The 17880-nt window shown below is 48.0% G+C and overlaps 1 long non-coding RNA gene across 1 annotated transcript; it reads left to right on the top strand.

Moving 5' to 3' along the window:
• The first annotated feature begins 2379 nt into the window (after positions 1 to 2379).
• On the top strand, positions 2380 to 17068 carry LOC141576960 (uncharacterized). Its single transcript, XR_012505362.1, has 3 exons — positions 2380 to 2526; positions 3287 to 3393; positions 16720 to 17068. It is a non-coding gene; the product is annotated as an uncharacterized LOC141576960 (long non-coding RNA).
• Positions 17069 to 17880: the final 812 nt, after the last annotated feature.

The following is a 17880-nucleotide window of genomic DNA, read 5'->3' as shown; positions in this document are numbered from 1 at the left end:
TTCACAGCACACCTGGCTGCATGGCTGATACTTCTTGTCATCAGGCCTCTGCCAGGGACCGTCAAGGGGACCAGAGCTGCTCAGCTGGGGACAGGGAGCCTCAGGGGCCCTGTGGCTGCCCCAAACCTCTCCTGGGCTGTCCCAGGACAATCCACAGGGAGGCACAGCAAGCTTCCAGGAACAGCAATGAGGTCCTCACCCCAGGGGTGTGGAGTAGGTGTTGAGGAGTGTTTCCTGAGGGTGACCCTGCATCTGATGGGGCCCTGGGGGTCAGGCTGCTTTCAACATCCATTCCGGGCCTACACCCCTGCTGGCAGCATGGAGCTGGTCATAAAGGACACAGGCCATGGGGCCAAGGTTATAGCAGGTCCCTGCTCCCTCTCTGTGCCTCAGTGTCCGCATCTGTAATGGAGAACTAGTAACAGGCCATGGAAGGGCTCACTGAGATCCAGCTCTGTGGCCTTGGGTGGCCACTGCCCTTCCTGTGCCTCAGTGTCCTTGTCTGTAACACAGAACTAGTACCATTTTTCTTAGCCCTTTGGCACATTTTTCTGAGTCCTTTTCCATATTTGGCCCAGGGCTCTAACAGAGCTCACAGACTGGAGAGGTAATCAGAGTGAGCTCCCAGCCCTGGGGGTGCCAGGGGAGGCCAGAGCGGCTGCAGGAGGGACTTGGAATCTGGAACTGCTTCATGGAGGTGAGGTCTGAGCTGTGTCTCCAAGGATGAGCTTTCATCTAGCCAGAACCCACGTACATGATAAATGAGAGTGTGAGTGAATGAATGAACATCCTTCTAACAGAGAGTGAGGGGGAGGCAGCCCCCCAGGCCAAGACAGGAAACGCAGGGCACCCTGGGGAAACAGAGGGCCAGGCTGCAGTGTGATGCCAGCTTCATCATTTATGGACACCTTGCCGCCACTATAACCTGTATTCTGGCGAATTTGGAGTCCTCATCTGTCCTCTGCTCCAGGGTCCTGCTGTTCATTCCCAGCAATGCCCACCTGTGAAACTCTGTCCTCAAGTGAACATGGACCTGCCTCATGGGGGATTGTGAATAGGGCGTCTGTGTGCAGCCCGAGGCTGAAGCGGGGAGGAGAGGATGATGGGGGTTCCCCAGAGCGGGATCATGGGCTGGGAGGCATCAGAGGGATGAGGAAGGCTGAGCCTCAGGACTAAAGGATCCCACTGGTGGTGGCCTCTTTCATGAGGGGACTTCACAGGGAAGAGGAAGTCATGGGGCAATGGCAGAGCTCAGTTTGGGGTTTGCTGACCTGGAACAACTCAGCACAGAGATGTCCAGAGGATCTAGAGTTAGGGGACAAAGGTGCCACTGAGGTAATGGTCAGAGCCTGAGACCCAGATGAGTGGGGCGGTGGTGCAGGAGAAGGGGCTTGAGGATGTCAAGATGTTCATTCATTGGGACCTCAGGACGGAGATCTTCGTGTTCACTTCACAGCTGCCTGGTGCCTAACAGAGCTGGGCTTAGGAAGGTCACTCAGTAGACACGTGCTGACAACCCAGGTTCTCCTGTTTCCACATTAAGTCCCTGGTGTGGAGCCAGCTGGCACTCTCTAGAGGCATACAGCCCCATCCCTGGGCTCTTTGTATGCCTGGAGCCCAGTGGCACCTTACCTCCCACTCCCCACTGCACGACCCTTTGCACACCTGCGTTTCTACAAGATATAAAACATCTTCTCTTAATGTGTATTTACTCTATGAAAACTCATTGCCTCAGGAACACAGGCCTCACATCCTGCCCTTATCAAAGTGGTAAAGCCTGTTGTTCAGGGAAGCCCCTGACAGATCTCACAACCAACCAGGTACCTGTGCATGAATTGATCATGCAGCCCCCTCCTCCTTGTGTGCACAGAACCCCCAATAACAGACCCCACACACCAACCCTTGGTGCTCATGAAGGCACCTCTTGTCTGTGGGGCCCGATGTGGCCTATAGCAGTGTCCCTATTAAACTTTCCTAAACCCTTCTCAGACCCTGGTAATTCTTTACCAACCCAAGTAACTAGCTCGCCATTGTTCCCACAACACCTGAGGCAGAATTGGCTAAATTTTACAGATTAATGATGCAGGTTAATTAGCTACAAAGGTGAGGTTAATGTTTACAAATAAAAAACAATATACATACTCAAGGTGGGACAAAGAACCCACAAGGACATCTAAGACCCTCCACGTGCATCCCACTGTGGCCTCAGGGCCTTTGCGCTGGCTGATCTTTCAGCCAGGATCTCTCTTCCTCTGCTTCTTAAACACCTCCAGGAATCTGCTCAAATGTCCTCCCTGACATTTTCCTCCATGGAACTTATCACCGCCGGACATTGTGTATATTTTACTTAATTTTCTCTGTGTGCCCCACCAGGCTGTCTGCTGCATGAGAATGGAGACCTGCCTGCTTCACTCCCTGCTGTGCCTGGGGTCTGGAACCCGCCCAGCACACTGTAGGACCTCAGCGAATGTGTGTCAGGTGTATGAACGCTGTAGGCCACAGACAAGAATCTTCCCAGCAGTGATGGTAAGAGTTGTTCATTCACTACTGACTGAGCCCTACTGTGTGCTGGGCACTGACCTGGGTGGAAGGCACACAGTGGGTGAGACACACAGTGAGGACACACAGTGTGTGAGAAGGGACTCATGCTCTGGAGAGCACACAGGGTTCAGATAAGTCAGGAGAGCAGGGTGGAGGAGGAGAGGGCCGGGTTGGGGGGCCAGTGGTGGCAGGGGAGACAGAGAGGTGGGGCCCAGGTCGTGCAGGGCTTGATGGCTCCTGTGAGGGCTTTCCCTCTGGGCAGCGGAAACATGGCTGGGTGCGGAGAAGTGGCCGCATCCTGAATGCTATGCAGGAAATTAAGTGGGTGTCTGCTGGGGAGATGTGCGTGGAGGAGGCTGTCCCTGAAGACTGTGCAGGCGGGGGAGGCTCCTCTGAGGAGGTGACATCTGAGGGGACCCCTTGTATGGACCGGGTTTCTACCTTCAGCAGACTGGATGCCTTCATCTGCCCTGCAGGCCTAGGCGGGACACGCCCTGTTCTCAGTCACCTGGACTTGGCCTCCTGCCTCCCTTGTGGGCCCTCTCACCCCAGGAGTCCTTCTTCAAGGTCTAACCTCCCAAATTTTACACTGGACTTGGACTCACACTGAGCCACTGTCCACCTGCCCAGCTCACCCAGAGTCAAGTCCAGACACTTGGGGTCGCCATTCCACCCTAGAACCCATGAAGTTACTCAGCTGGCCAGTCCTCAGCCTGCTCACCTGCCTCACCTTTCCCTCCTGCAGAAACCCCGTGACAGCCCCTGTCCACAGCGCCCTGCCCCTCCGCTTCTGGCCCCGGGCTTCCCCCCGTGGTGTGGCCGCGAGTGGGGTGCCGGCCCGCCACCAGTCCGGTGAGTAGAAACTGCCTTTTCAATGGAAGTTGTCTCCTGATCTCTTAGCCTTCCTGAACCTCAGATTTTCTAGTAAAATAATCTATTTCAAACCAGCCTGTGATACTCTTTGCAGACACTTAGAGTAAACAAATGAAGAACAAAAGACCAGTATAACTTTTTACATTGTCAACAAGTTTAATATTTTAATATAAATTAGAATTACTTTCCCCCATAAAATCTTAGGCCCCTTGAGGGTGGAGGAGACATAAACATTATGTGAACAGGACCTGTGAGGTCCTAAATATCTATTTTCCCAAACTGAGGGCTCAGGCCAAGGCTTGACCAAGTCCTGCCTTCACACTGTGAGTGGAGTTTCACTGGTTTTCAAATTAAGCTTTTACACTTAGCTACGAAGTGTAAAAGAAGTTGTCAATTTCAAACTAATCTTTCCAGTAATAACCAAGTTACACCACTTGTGAGCCTCCCTGTTCCCTGAGTAAATCAGTTAGAATCCACAGATGTCAGCAGGGAAGTAGTCAGTACAGCGTATTTACACACACACTGCGTCTTTGGGAGACAGTGGGGCTGCTCTCTGGAAGATGTCAGCTCCTGACTCATTTAGTTGGGAGCATCCATCTTCACATGTTGGATTTCCAGAGAAGTGTCCAGAGGGGAGAGTGGACTGGAGCCGGGCTTGGCTGTCACCCACTGAAGGGAGGACTGGAAACCTCAGGCAGCTGTGGTATTGGGAGCAGCTTGCCCTGGGGGAACCACTAGCAGTGTCCCCTCCTAGACTGCTCTCCTGCTTAGAGGCAGGCCCAGCTGCTGTAACAGAAACGGGGAGAGGTGGCCCTGGGTCAAAAGTGACAGTTCTGTAGGGTAGGTGCATCTGTGAACACAGGTGCAGCAGGACGACCATGGTTAATGACACTGCATCGTGTTGGGGACACTCACCAGGAGAGTAGCCTTGAGATGCCCGCACCACACAAAGTGAGAAATGGGTGAGGAGGTGGGTGTGTTAATTAGCTTGCCCGTAGTAATCTTTTCACTATGTATATTCATACCGAAACTTCATCTTGTACTCCTTAAATTCATGGAATTCTTATAAAAAAAAAAGACGAGGTCTGGGATGTGAGTATCCAGCATCTGGACCGTCTCTGACTTCCACAAGACAGAAATGACACTCCTGCCAGGGTGAGACCCGACCTGCAAAGGGTGGCAGCTTTTGCTTCGTTGTTCTTGGAAACCAGCCTGCAGGCTGGGAGGAAACCCGGCAGCCACACGGAGGCGGAGGCCCGGCCACCGTCCCCGCTGCGCCCGGGATGGCGGCCCCTGTGTACAAGGCCTCCGCTGAGGTCCCGGCGGCGGAGAGGAGCCGCCCCCCGGGCCTGCCCACCCCGTGCAGCCCTGCGGGGTAAATGAGGTTTGCTTTAACCCGCTGCATTTAGGGGCAGCTGGTTTCAGGACAGCAGGTTCCTGAACGCAGCCCCGCCCTCGCCCCCGCCTGCTCCGGGTCCTCAGTCTCCCCTCACCTTTACAGACTGGGGTTTGTGCCCCGCAGAGACACAGGTTGAGATCACCCCATGTGACAGGGTTTGGAGGTACAGAGGTTGAGTGAGGTCCTGAGGGTGGCCCCACCAGGTTGGTCTGGTGTCCTTACATGAGAGAGAGCCCCCAGAGCTGGCTCCCCGCCACATGTGGACACAGCGAGGAGGCAGTCAGCTGGCGGCCAGGAGGACTTTCATCACCAGAAAGCGACCTCGCTGGACTTTGCTGGGCCTCCCCCCACCAGAACTGTAGGAAGGTGAAATTCTGCTGTCCAGGCCTCCTGGGTGGTGACCCTGGGTCGTGGCGGCTTTTCCAGCCTTGGCAGCTCTGCACACACTCCCTCCTGCCTGATGCTTTGTGCAGCTCCCGCTCAGCGACTGTGCTCCTAACTTGGGGAGGGATAGGAGGGACATCGGCCAGGCCCCCGTCCTTATTCCCCCCTCTCAAAGCACCTGCTCTTCCCCACAGCACGGCTCAGGGAGCAGTGGTGGCTTAGATGTCCCCGTACAATGCTGCTCCCGTCTTCCCAGGTAGGTATGGGGCCTGGCACACACACCTGCTCAATTTTTAGGAAAGATGCTTTTCTTAGCCAGGAAGGTGAGGGCCCCCTCTGACCCAGAAGTTTTTCTTTCAGTGTAAATGCCAGTGAAACGTGGGAGCCAGCCTGGCGGTGAGTCCCGGGCCCTGAGCGAGAACAGGTCCAGCATGCCTTATCAGGAGCACAGACGAGCGTGGCCCATCCACACAGGGGACACTCACCAGCCACGGCATCAGAGTGAGTTGCCCAGATGGCCAGTCCCCAAGGAGGGCACGTGTGACAATCTGTCTGAAGGAAGTAGAACAGAAAAGCCCGGTGCTGCGGCTGAGAGGTGCCTGTCGGGGAGTCAGAAGAAGAGGCAGAACAGACACAGGACTGTCACTGAAGTCAGGGCTCTGTCTGCCTGGGAGAGGGTTATTTTCTTTTACTGACTTGAGCAGTGAGGACAGTGGATCTTCAAAGTATTAACAACACACACACACACACACACTCCCCTATGTAGGTGAGTTTTGTATGTCTCCTGTGAGTTCATCAATAATTTTTAATGAAAAAAACCCCACAATTTTTCAACAAAATGGCAAGTTATTACTTTTAAAAGGGGGGACAGAGCCCCCAGTTTGCTCCTCAAAAACCCAGGTCTATTGCCACATTTGGATGAGCCTGGATGTCTGGCAGCACCCAGCCACCCCCTCGGGCTCACCAGCAGCAAATGAGTGAACAGCCAGTGGTTCCCAGTTGTCTGAGTGCAAACCCCTTGTCCAGAAGGACCCGGACTCCCTCCCAGCACTTCTTGGTGGGCACCAGTGCTCGCCGACACAGCCACACCACCTGGACACTGGCAGGTGTCAGGGACCTGAGTGGCCAATAGAACCCTGTGCTCCTCCTGCCCCAGGGCAGTGAGCAGGTCAGCCCAACCCAGTCAGCCAGACTCTCCAAAACAAAAGGCAGCACAGGCCAGTGAGGAAGGGTGGCCTGGAGCAGTCAGAGAGGGCTCTTGCTCTTTGTTTTCCTTCTCCATTTTATCCCAGATGTGACAGAAAAGAAAGTTGGCAGTGCGTGTTTGTGTATTTCTTAACTCCATCTTGATCTCGCACACTGGAGGAAGCCAGTGGCCCTGTCCTGTGAGCTGCCCTGTTCTGTCCTATGAGCTGCCCTGACCTGCCCTGTCCTGTGAGCTGCCCTGCCCTGCCCTGTGAGCTGCCCTGCCCTGTGAGCTGCCCTGCCCTGCCCTGTCCTGTGAGCTGCCCTGTCCTGTGAGCTGCCCTGTCCTGCCATGTGAGCTGCCCTGTCCTGTGAGCTGCCCTGTCCTGTCCTGTGAGCTGCCCTGTCCTGTGAGCCGCCCTGTCCTGTCTTGTGAGCTGCCCTGTCCTATGAGCTGCCCTGACCTGCCCTGTCCTGTGAGCTACCCTGTCCTGCAGCGTGAGCTGCCCTGTGAGGGGCCCATGTGTGAGAAACGCATACCTCCTACACAGTCTGTGACTCCCCAGCCCCTTGGATGGTGCGGCCCCAGCTGATGTCTTGACTGCAACCTCATGAGGGACCCTGAGTCAGAACCACCCAGCTCTGTCTGCTTCTGTCCCCCAGGGACCAAGACAATAAATATTTGCTGCCAGGAGCTGTGATGCAGCGAGGGACCAGAAACACATGACACCTCCTCCCTGCCTCTCCACCCCTCGGGGCTGTGGAGGTGAACTTCTCTTCGTTTGTTTACCGCCTCTGTCTTCCTCTGTGAGGACACAGGGTCTGTCAGGGGCACTGCAAGTCCCTGGAGCTAAGGCTGACAGGGCCTCCAGTCTCAGAAACTGAAGCGCAGTAAGACAGCAATGCCAGAGGCCCCATCACTGTGGAAAGCCCCGTGTGTGAGAGGCCAGGACACACCAGGGAACAAGAATGGACCCTGAGCAGACCTTCCTGGTCCCTGTCCAACCCCACCCCTGACTGCTTGCCAAGCCACCTCAGAATGTCACTCCACCTCTAGGAGCCTCGATTTCCTCTTCAGTGGACTGGGGGTAACAGGAAGATTGAGCCCCAAGAATGTGGAAGGAGACAAGGTGGACGCCTGGGCTGGAGGGGCTGATCAATAAAGCCGCTTCTCCCAGCACCTGCCTGTAGGTGCACAGTGAGGCTGTGAGCCCCCTCCCTGGGCGGCGCTCACAGGCAGACCTGGGTGCACGGAGGGAAGGGCGCCTTCCCTAGTGTGTGAGACAGCCCAGAGTGCAGGGTGTCAGCGCAGGGCCTGGCCCCGAGCAGGCTCCAGGAGTCGTGTGTTGTGTGAGCCCACCTCACGTGCTGACAGCACGGTCACATATAAGCCAAGGACGGCACGTTAGGAGGACACCCGGGAACCCCATGGTGCATCCTTGCTGGTCCTAGGACAGTAGGAGCAACGCAGGACACAGAGATGTGGTGGGCAGGACTCAGGCAGAAGATGCCTGTGTGTGCACGTGTCCGTGGCATCACCATGGACTGAGCAGCAGGCGGCGGGAGCAGTTCAGAGCCCTCTGGTTTCCTGCTTGGGAGGACAAGAACTAGGAACAGGATGACTTTCCAAACTGACGTGAATATGTGTGAGGTCATGGAAGCAGTCTCACACCTGTTAGCTCACGTCCAGGGGACTGACCCCAGCAGGAGCCAGGATGAGGCTTCACATGTGCTCACGCTGAGGCCAGAGGTGCCTTAGTTGGAGCTGCCCCAGACCCACCTGGAGATGAGGCTTCTGGAACAAGGAGTTTATGTGGGAGACGAAGGCAAGGGTGTAGGGAAGTGAGAAGAGGAAGGGAAGGTGCCTCAGTATGGCTGTTAACACACCTGCCTCCACTGTGCAGCCCCCCTGCAGGATCCTCCCACTGCAGGATCCCCCGCTGCAGGAACTGCTGCTGTGGGGTTCCCCCTACTCCCCCACTGCAGGCAGTGGGAAATGGTCCATCAGGGAGCCTGGGAGCCGCTGCAGAGAGGTGGCTGGTGTCCTGGCTGAGTCAGCTTCCAGGGAAGGGTAAGCCTCCACACTTCATCTGCCAGTTCATGTGAGAGGAGGCCAGAGACAGGGTCTCCAACAGCCAGCACTCCCTGGAATGAGAGAACCTCCTGCCATCCTTATCATAAGACCATGGGTACCTGAGCCACCATGTGGACTTCAGAAGATCAAGGTTACTTGTGGTGGTTTGTCACCATTGTCTCACTTCTGTGATGGACACTGCAGACTGATTCATTCAACATGTGTGCCACCCCCACCTTCTATGGCTTGTGTATGTTAGTCTCTGGGAAACCTGAAAGCTACATTTCCCAGTCCCTGGGCAGCTAGGGCTCTGCAGGAGGCCTCGGCTCCTCTGGACAGATGACTGATGGCTGCTCAAGATATGAAGGTGGGACCGAGCAACACAGGGCGGTGTAGGGAAGGGGCTCCTGGCTGGCAGGGAACGAGGGGTCTGGTTCTCCTACAGCAGCAGCCGCAGTGTCTGGGCCTGAGCATCACAGTGGGGTTTCCATGGCAACAGTCACAGGTAGGGTTAGCTGATTTGCAGGCGGGTTGTCCCTGGCTATGGAGCATCCACTCTTGTTCCCTGGTAGTACTGGAATCTCAGTCTTAACACCCAGGAATAAGTCCACCTCTGCTCAGACCACAAAATGTGGGTTCAGCCATCTATAACTAATCACTGTGACTGATACAAATTCAGACTCTGAAATGACCTCCATTGTTTTTCCTGTGTGGAAGACATACAGAAACCTTAATAAAAAACAAGTTAAAATCATCTGTAACCCCATCACCTGGAGGTAATCACTGTAATATTTTTGCAAGTTTCCTATTTTTTATATAGTCAAAAGGAGAGTTTGTATTATTCTCTGCCAGCTCTGCTCACTTAATGTCACTTACTGTGGATTGTAAATGTGTCCCAATGGCTTTGTCCATGAGGTCTTCAGGTCCCTAGACTATAACAGGTTTCATTCACTTCTTTCAACCAATGTATCGAGCTATAATTGACATAGAAAAAGCTGGACATGTTTAATGTATATGACACAGTGACTCTGGAGATAACTGTACGTGTGTGAAGCCAACACCACAGTCTGTGCCATGAGCACATCCATCAAGTCCAAGTCTCCTCCACCTTCTTCACTTGGTATTGTGATGAGAACCCTTAACAGAAGGCCTACCCTCTTAGCCAAGATTTAAGTACACAATATGGCATTAACTACAGGTGCCATGCCCTGCAAAACTCTAGAACTGATTCATCCTGCCTAACTGAAACTTGATACACTTGACCATCACCTTCTCGTTCCTCCTCTCCCCAGGCCCTGGCAACCACCCTTCTACTCTTGTCTATGGGTTCGACAATTTTATATTCCTCATATAAGCGGTATTATGGAGAATTTGTCCTTCTGTGTCTGGCTTACTTCACTGAGCATAATGTCTTCCAGGTTCATTCATGGTGTTGCAAATGGGAGGATTCCCTTCTATTTTTAAGCCTGAATACTATTCCATTTTGTGTATATACCAGCTTTTCTTTACCCATTGATCAGTCAATGCACATTCAGGCAGCTTCCATGTTCTGGCTGCTGTGAGCACTGCTGCAGTGAGCAGGGAGTGCAGGCATCTCTCTGGGGGCCTGACTTCCATTCCCTGTGTGCATACACAGAAGTGGGATTGCTGGATCAATTGGTAGCTCTGTTTCAAATTTTTTGGTCTAATTTTGGTGTCAGGGTAATGCTGGATTCATAAAATGAGTTTAGAAGTGCTCTTTCTTCCATTTTTTGGAAGAGTTTAAGAAGGATAGATATTAATTTCTTTTTAAATGGTAGATTTGCCTGTAAAGACAACAGATTCTGAGATTTTTCTTTGTTGGAAGATGCTTGGTTACTGATACAATCTTTTTATTTATTCTTGTTCTGTTCAAACTTTCAGTTTATTCTTGATTCCATCTTGGTAGCTTGTATGATTCTAGGAACTTATCCACTTCTAAGTTGTCCACTTTATTGGTATTTTAGTGTTCAAAATAGTTTCTAATACTTAAAAAAAAAAGCAACTTTTGTGGCATCTGCTGTAACATCTTCTCTTTCATTTATTATTTATTTATTTGAGCCTTCTCTGTTTCTCTTAATCTTGCTAAGGGCTTGTCAATTTTGCTTTCTCTTTTCAAAAACAAACTCAGTTTTGTCTATTTTTCTACTGTTTTCCTATTTTCTAATTTTATTTATTTGTGCTATGAATTTAATTACTTCTTCCCTTCTGTTAACTTTGGGCTTAATTTGTTCTTTTTCTACTTCTCTGAGGTAAAAATTTAGGTTAATTTAGTCTTTTTCTTTTGTGATATAGGTGTTTATTGGTATTTCTTGGTACTGCTTTTGTTACATCTTATAAGTTTTGGTATGTTGTATTTTCATTTCCATTTGTCTCGAAGTATTTTCTAATTACTCCTTGAGTTTCTCCTTTGATCCAATGTCACCCAAGGATGTGTTGTTTACTTGTGTATTTATTTATTTAAATTTTATTGGGTTACAGTCAGTTTTCAATGTTGTGCCAAATTCTGGTGTATAAATTTTTCAGTCATACATGAATATAAATATATTCATTTTTATATTTTTTCACCATGAGCTATTACAATACCTTGCATATATTTCCCTGTACTATACAGTATAAACTTGTTTAGCTATTCTATATATGCTTTTCAGTATCTACAAATTTCAAACTCCCAGTCTGTCCCTTCGTACCCCCTTCTCCCCTGGCAACCACAAGTTTATATTCTATGTCTATGAGTTTGTATTATATTTATGTCCATTCTCCTCCTTCTCCTTCTTCTCCTTCTCCTTGTCCTTCTCCTCCTCCTCCTTCTTTTTTAGTTTCCACATATGAGTGATATAATATGGTATTTTTCTTTCTCTTTCTTGCTTCCTTCACTTAGAATGACAATCTCAGAGACATCCATGTTGCTGCAAATGGTGTTATGTTGTCATTTTTACAGCTGAATAGTCTTCCATTGTATAAATATACCACAACATCTTTATCCAGTCATCTGTTGTTGGACATTTAGGTTGTTTCCATGTCTTGGCTATTGTAAATATTGCTGCTATGAACATTGTGAAGCTGGTGTCTTTTTGAATTAGGGTTTCTTCTGGATATATGTCCAGGAGTGGGCTTACTGGGTCATATGGTCAGTCTATTCCTAATCTTTGGATGAACCTCTATACTGTTTTCCACAATGGCTGCACCAAACTGCATTCCCACCAACAGTGCAGGAGGGGTCCCTTTTCTCCACAGCCTCTCCTGCATTTATCATTTGTGGACTTTTGAGCGATGACCGTTATGACTGGTGTGAGGTGATACCTCATCCAAGGGTGTGCTGTTTATGGGGAGGGTATAGCTCAGTGGTAGGGCATGTGCTTATCTACTCAAGGCCCTGGGTTCAATCTCCAGTATCTCCATTTAAAACTTAAATGTATAAACAATTACACCCCCACCCAAGTTTTTTTAAAGGAATTTTTAAATAAAGATTATGTCGTTTAATTTCCATGTATTTTTTAATTTTCCCATTTTCCTCCTTTTATTGATTTGTAGTATCATTCCATTGTGATCAGAAATGACATTTGGGATGACTTCAATTTTCTTAGATTTTTTAAGACTTGGTCCATTGGTAATACTGGTGTTCATCTCTTTTTCCCTTATTGATTTTTTTGTCTGGATGTTCCACCCATTACTGAAAGTGGAGTATTGAAGCCTCCTACTATTATTGCGTGGGTATTTCTCCCTTTAGATCTACAGACATCTGCTTTATGTAATTAGGATCTCTGGTGTTGGGTGCATACATATATATTTTTATATTTAAGAACATTTAACACAATTTTAAAGGTTATTTTCCATTTACAGTTACTAACAATTACTGACTATATGCCCCATGTTGTACAGTACCCCCTTGAGTCTAACAACCAGGAGTTTGTACCCCCCACTTTCCAATCCCAAAGTTTCCCCTCCTCCGACTGGTAATCCATTTATTCTCTATTTCTGTGAGTCTACATTTTCATTATATCCACTAGTTTTTTAGATTCCATATATATGATATCATACAGCATTTGTCTTTGTCTGACTGATTTCACTTAGCCTAATGCCCTCCAAGTCCATCTATGTTGCTGCAAACGGCAAAATTTCAGTATATTCTTTATGGATGAGTAGTATTCCTTTACCACATCTTCTTTATCCATTCATCTGTTGATGGACATTTAAGTTTCTTCCATATCTTGGCAATTATAAATCATACTACTGTGAATATTAGGATGTATGTAGCTTTTCAAATTAGCCGTTTTTTTTTCCAGATATGTATCCAAGAATGAAATGGGTGAACATATATTTATAAATGCTATATCTTCCTTTTGAATAAACCCTTCAATCTTTATATAATTATCTTCTTTATCTCATGTAGCATTTTTAAACGTTTAAAGCCTACTTTGTCTCCTGTAAGTATAGGCACACTTGCTCTCTTTTGGTTACCGTTTGCATGAAATATCTTTTTCTATCCCTTTACATTCAACCTTTGGGTGTTCTTAAAGCTAAATTGTACATAGCATGCAGTTGTAGCTTCTTGTTGTATCCATTCAGTGACTCATTTTCTTTTGATTAGTGAGTTTAACCCATTTAAATTTAAAGTAATTATTTACTGATTATTGTAGTTATAGTTATTCTTAGTATCTTTTTCTTTTCAGTTATCAATGAGGTTAGAAGTGATTTGTGCACTATCATTAGAGCATTTCACTGCTCTGTATTTGTCTATATATTTACCTTTACCAGTAAAATGTATACTTCCTTTTGCTTTTATGTTGTTGCTTTTTGTCCTTTCCTTTCAACTTGACAACCCCTCTGTAGCATTTCTTGTACAGCAGGTCTAGTGTTAACAAACTCTCTCAATTTCTGTTTGTACAGGAAATTCTATCTCTCCTTCATCTCACGGAAAAGACTTGCTATGCATAGTATTCTTGGTTGGCAGATTTTTTCCCCCAGCATTTTGAATATATTATCCCACTCTCTCCTGGCCTTCAAGGATTCTGCTAAAAATTCTGCTGGTAGTCTTAGTGGAGTTCCACTGTATATGATGAGTCTTCTTCTTCTTTTTTTTTTTTTCTGTTCTCAAATTTCTCATTTTAAAGTTTTGACAATTTTAAGGTGTCTCAGTATAGAATTCTTTTAGTTTCAACCTATTTGGGATCTTTTGGGCTTTATAAATATAGATGTCCTTTTCCTTTCCCAAATTTTGGGGAAATTTAGCCATTATTTCTTTAAACAAGCTTTCTTCTCCTTTCTCTTTTTCTTCTGGAACTCTCATTACTTATCATTTTTCTTGACTGTGTCCTATAAGTCCTGTAGGCATTTTTCACTCTTTTTCACTCCTTTTCACTTTTGCTCCTGTGAATAGAGCATTTCAAACAACCTGTCTTCAAGTCTAATGATTCTTCTGCTTGGTCAAGTCTGCTGTTGAAGCTCTCTATTAAACCTTTTAGTGCAGTCACTGTATTCTTTGCTCCAGAAATTATGTTCTGGTTATTATTATTATCATTATCACCATCATCATCATTATTATTAATTATTATTATTATTTTATGATTTGTTGAACTTCTCATTATGAACATCTATTTCTTTTCTGATTTTTTCTGTCTGTCTGCATTCTCTTATAGCTCGATGAGCTTCTTTAAGATGATTACTTGGAATTCTTTGTCAGACAATTCATAGATCTACATTTTGGGAAGTCAGTTACTGGTATTTTGTTTTGTTTATTTGGTGATACCATTTTTCCCTAATTCTGTGTGACCCTTATAACCTGTGTTGATGCCTGCACACTTGAAGAAGTAATCATCGATTCCAGGCTTTATGTGCTGGCTTTGAAGGGAAAGACCTTCACCAGAAAACTCAGCTAGAAATTCTGGTGATCTATCAACTTCTTCTATAGATATGCCCACTCTACTCCTCCAACTCCCTCCTTGGGGAGCTCATCTTAGAACTGCGTGCCTCCTCCTGATCCTACAGAACTGTGTAAGGTTCTGAGAGCTGTTTGCTCCTTCTCCCTAGGGCAGTGCCCTGCTAGGCCAGGGCATTAGATGCAAGCAGCACTCTCCTCTCTTCCTTCTGAAGGTATGTCTTAGAATTGTGTGCCATTTCCCTATTCTACAGAGCTATGTCGAGTCCCAGGAGTCACCTGCCTCTTTCCATATGGCAGTACACTGAGAGGCCAAGACAATAGGTTCAACCCCACTTATGCCCCTCCCTTCTGAAGGCGCAGTCTCAGGGTTGTTCACCTGCTTCTGATCCTGCAGAGTCAAGCTGCCTTCTGAGAATGGCACTGGCTGCCGAGGTGTGTGTGTCATCTCTGGGGCACTATCTGTGGGAAACTGCAGCTCTTGGGGGGGTGTCTTTTTCTATGAGCCTCCACAATTTTCTTTTTTTTTTCTGTTCACAGACAACCCAACCATACTGGCTTCTTCAATGTTCTGGGTGCATCAAGATAAGCATAGCTTTTAGACATTGTCCCAAAAGACTGGGGAACCAGATCCTCACTTTCTCTTTATCCTGCAGAAGTCGTGGCCTAGAGGATCATTCTTGGCTCTGAATTCTGTCAGCCTAGGGGAGATGTGACACAAGTAAAATGGCACTGCTCTTTCTATCCTTTTAGTGTGGCTGACCTTACATTTTATGATCCACTGGGGGCTGGAACCTCTCAAATGGACTCCAGAGCTCTCACAAAGTTATTTTTGTCTGTAGACGTTTGCCAGATTATTGTTTCTATGGGTGAATGAGGGCTGGGACCTCCTATTCTGCCATCTTACTGATATCAATCACCCTCTCACACTATAACACTCTGGCCTTAGAATAAAATTTAAATTTCACTCATAACTTACCTACAAGGCCTGAGGGTTCTAGCCATACTCACTTCTCCAGTGCCTTCAGCTTCCAACTTCTTTCTGGCTTATCCTGCTCCAGCCACACATTTTTCATTACCTCCCTGACACAACCAAGCTCTTCAACCCCATCGTCTTGGTAATTCCTGTTCCCTTTGCCTCGAAGATCTTTTCCTGGCTGTTCATTTAGCTGGACCCCTGCATCTTTTGGATTTCTTTTTAAATGCTAGTTCCTGGGACAGACTCTCCCTGTTTCTCCATCTAAGTAATGGTACCCAAACTCACCTGTGATTCTCTACCACATTAACCCATTCTTCCTTCTGTATACTTGTCACAATCTGACATCTCATTGGTTTCACTTGCTTATTGTCTGTCTTCACCAACAGAATGTCAGCTGCAAGAGGGAAGACACTGTCTGCCTTGTTTCTCACTATATTTCCTGCCTATTGCCTGCAAATGTCTTTTAAAACAGTTTTGCAAACAGTAACATAACAATGTATAAGATGCCACATTTTATCGCACCCTTTCCTATTTGTGGGTATGCAGTAGTTTCTGATTATAAATACTGCAATGAACATCTCCATTCATAACATTCTCTGTCCCTGCTTCTGGTGCTTTTGCTCACAGTATCAGAAATAGAAATATTGGCTCCATCAAAGAGTATGAGTAGGTTTAAGGCTCCTTCATACACATGGCCACACTGCACTCCAGAAAGTCTGACTGAAGACCTAAGTCCCACCATCCCTGAATGAGAGCTTAGAGCCAAGAGATGAGTCTTTAGATGAACAACTCTCATGAATCAACTGGAGATCTGAATAAAATTCAGGTTCTGCTGCAGGAGATCTGGGGTGGGGACTGAGATGCTGCATTTCTAACAATCTCCCCACAGAATACCCAGAGGCCCTCATCCTGCCTGATCTTTCCTGGCAGTGTCTGGCCTCCATGCTGACACACCCCTGGGCACCAGTGCCTCTGCCCAGACATCAGCCTCCCAGGCCTGCAGCCCCAGAAGTAAAGCCTGTGCTTCAACAAACCAGAAAGCATGGAGCACAAATGACATTTCACTGTTTAACAGACTAGCACCAGCCCAATGCTTTGATACCACTGTTCCCAGGGCTGCCAAACCTCACTAATATGAAGAGTGTACTTACAGGAAAGCACAGTGCACAGGGAACGGACCCCAAACTTGTAGAGCTTGAAGCAGGATCTTGACAAGCTTTCCAGAAGCCAGTCTAACTCTATGGCTTTTAGTAAATAAGAGTTTCTCACTTTTTTAAAATGGCTTTAGTGAGATACAATTCACATATTCCCCCATATCAGGCAAATAACTCAATGAATTTCTGTATATTCACACTTCCTTCTTTGATGCAATAAAGTTATTATTTCAGGTTTCTTCCTGCCAACCCTGCTGTGTTTGGTCCAAGCAGTCTCCACAGGACTCAGACCCTGATGAGGACGCCGGTGGCCAGAACCGCATCAGGCTTGTCAAGAAACCTGTCTTGAGGGCCCCGGTCTTCACAAGTGATGAGTTCCCATCAAGGATCCCATGAAAAAGCAGTTCTTTAACCACAGTGTGAAAGAGCCCAGGAAAAAGGAGGAAACCCCTGATGCCCAATGTTTACTCACGCTGGTGTTTTGGTATCCGGAGACCCCAGCATCAGAGCCAGAAGAGCAGCCTCCTCACCTCCATGTCCTGGTCCCCTCAGGGGCCCTGTGGTCACCAGGGAGGAGGAGGGGTGGGACGGGAGGCGAGAGCTCGGGAGGGATGGGGAAGAGTTGGAGTTGGAACTGGGGATGGGATTGGGGAGGGAGCATGACAGGAAGGGGGTTTAGGTACTTGGGAGGAGAAGAAGTGGGTCATAGAAAGGATCAGGCTCAACCAAGCCCTTGAAGGGAGGAAGGAGGGTTCAGACAGTTCAGTAGGCCAGCAGGTAAGCAGGTCAGGAGAACAAACAACAGGTCAATCAGACTCTCAGGAACAGCGGGAGGGGATGAGACTCTGCCTTTCTCTGAGCCTTCTATGGTTTGGACGATGCCATAGCAACGCAGCTTTATACCCTCTCTCGACCAATCACCTACCTTCGCCCCTGGTTCCTCACAGTGGACATTCGAAGTGACCTCACTTTTAGAACACACCCCACTACCTGATGCTCCAGCACACATCATCCAACCCTGGGTCCTCTCTGGAAACTTCTCCAACCTTATGCTTTCTGGTCCTTCTCCACCCAGGTCCCCTGCCCCCTACTTCTGGGCGCTCCCACCTTCTTTTCCAAATTCTCAGAGTTTCTCATGGGCAGTGGCTGGAAAACATGTAAGGCAAAGAATGACAGAAGTGCAAGGGAAATCAACTACACAAGTGGAGTGGGAGGTCTTCACTCCCCCTTACTCAGCACTTCATGCAAAAGGCAGACAGAACAGCCACGAGATGGAAAATATCTTAACGACAAACCATCTTAATCACATCGCCACACCCATATGGCTATCCCTCTCTGCAATACATCTGCAGATGACATTAATTTTAGGTACATATGCTACACGCATAAAAATCA

The sequence above is a fragment of the Camelus bactrianus genome, unplaced genomic scaffold (genome assembly GCF_048773025.1).
Source record: "Camelus bactrianus isolate YW-2024 breed Bactrian camel unplaced genomic scaffold, ASM4877302v1 HiC_scaffold_53, whole genome shotgun sequence".
NCBI lineage: Eukaryota > Metazoa > Chordata > Mammalia > Artiodactyla > Camelidae > Camelus > Camelus bactrianus.
The sequence above is the reverse complement of the archived record's forward strand: the minus strand, read 5'-3'. Positions and strand labels throughout refer to the sequence as shown.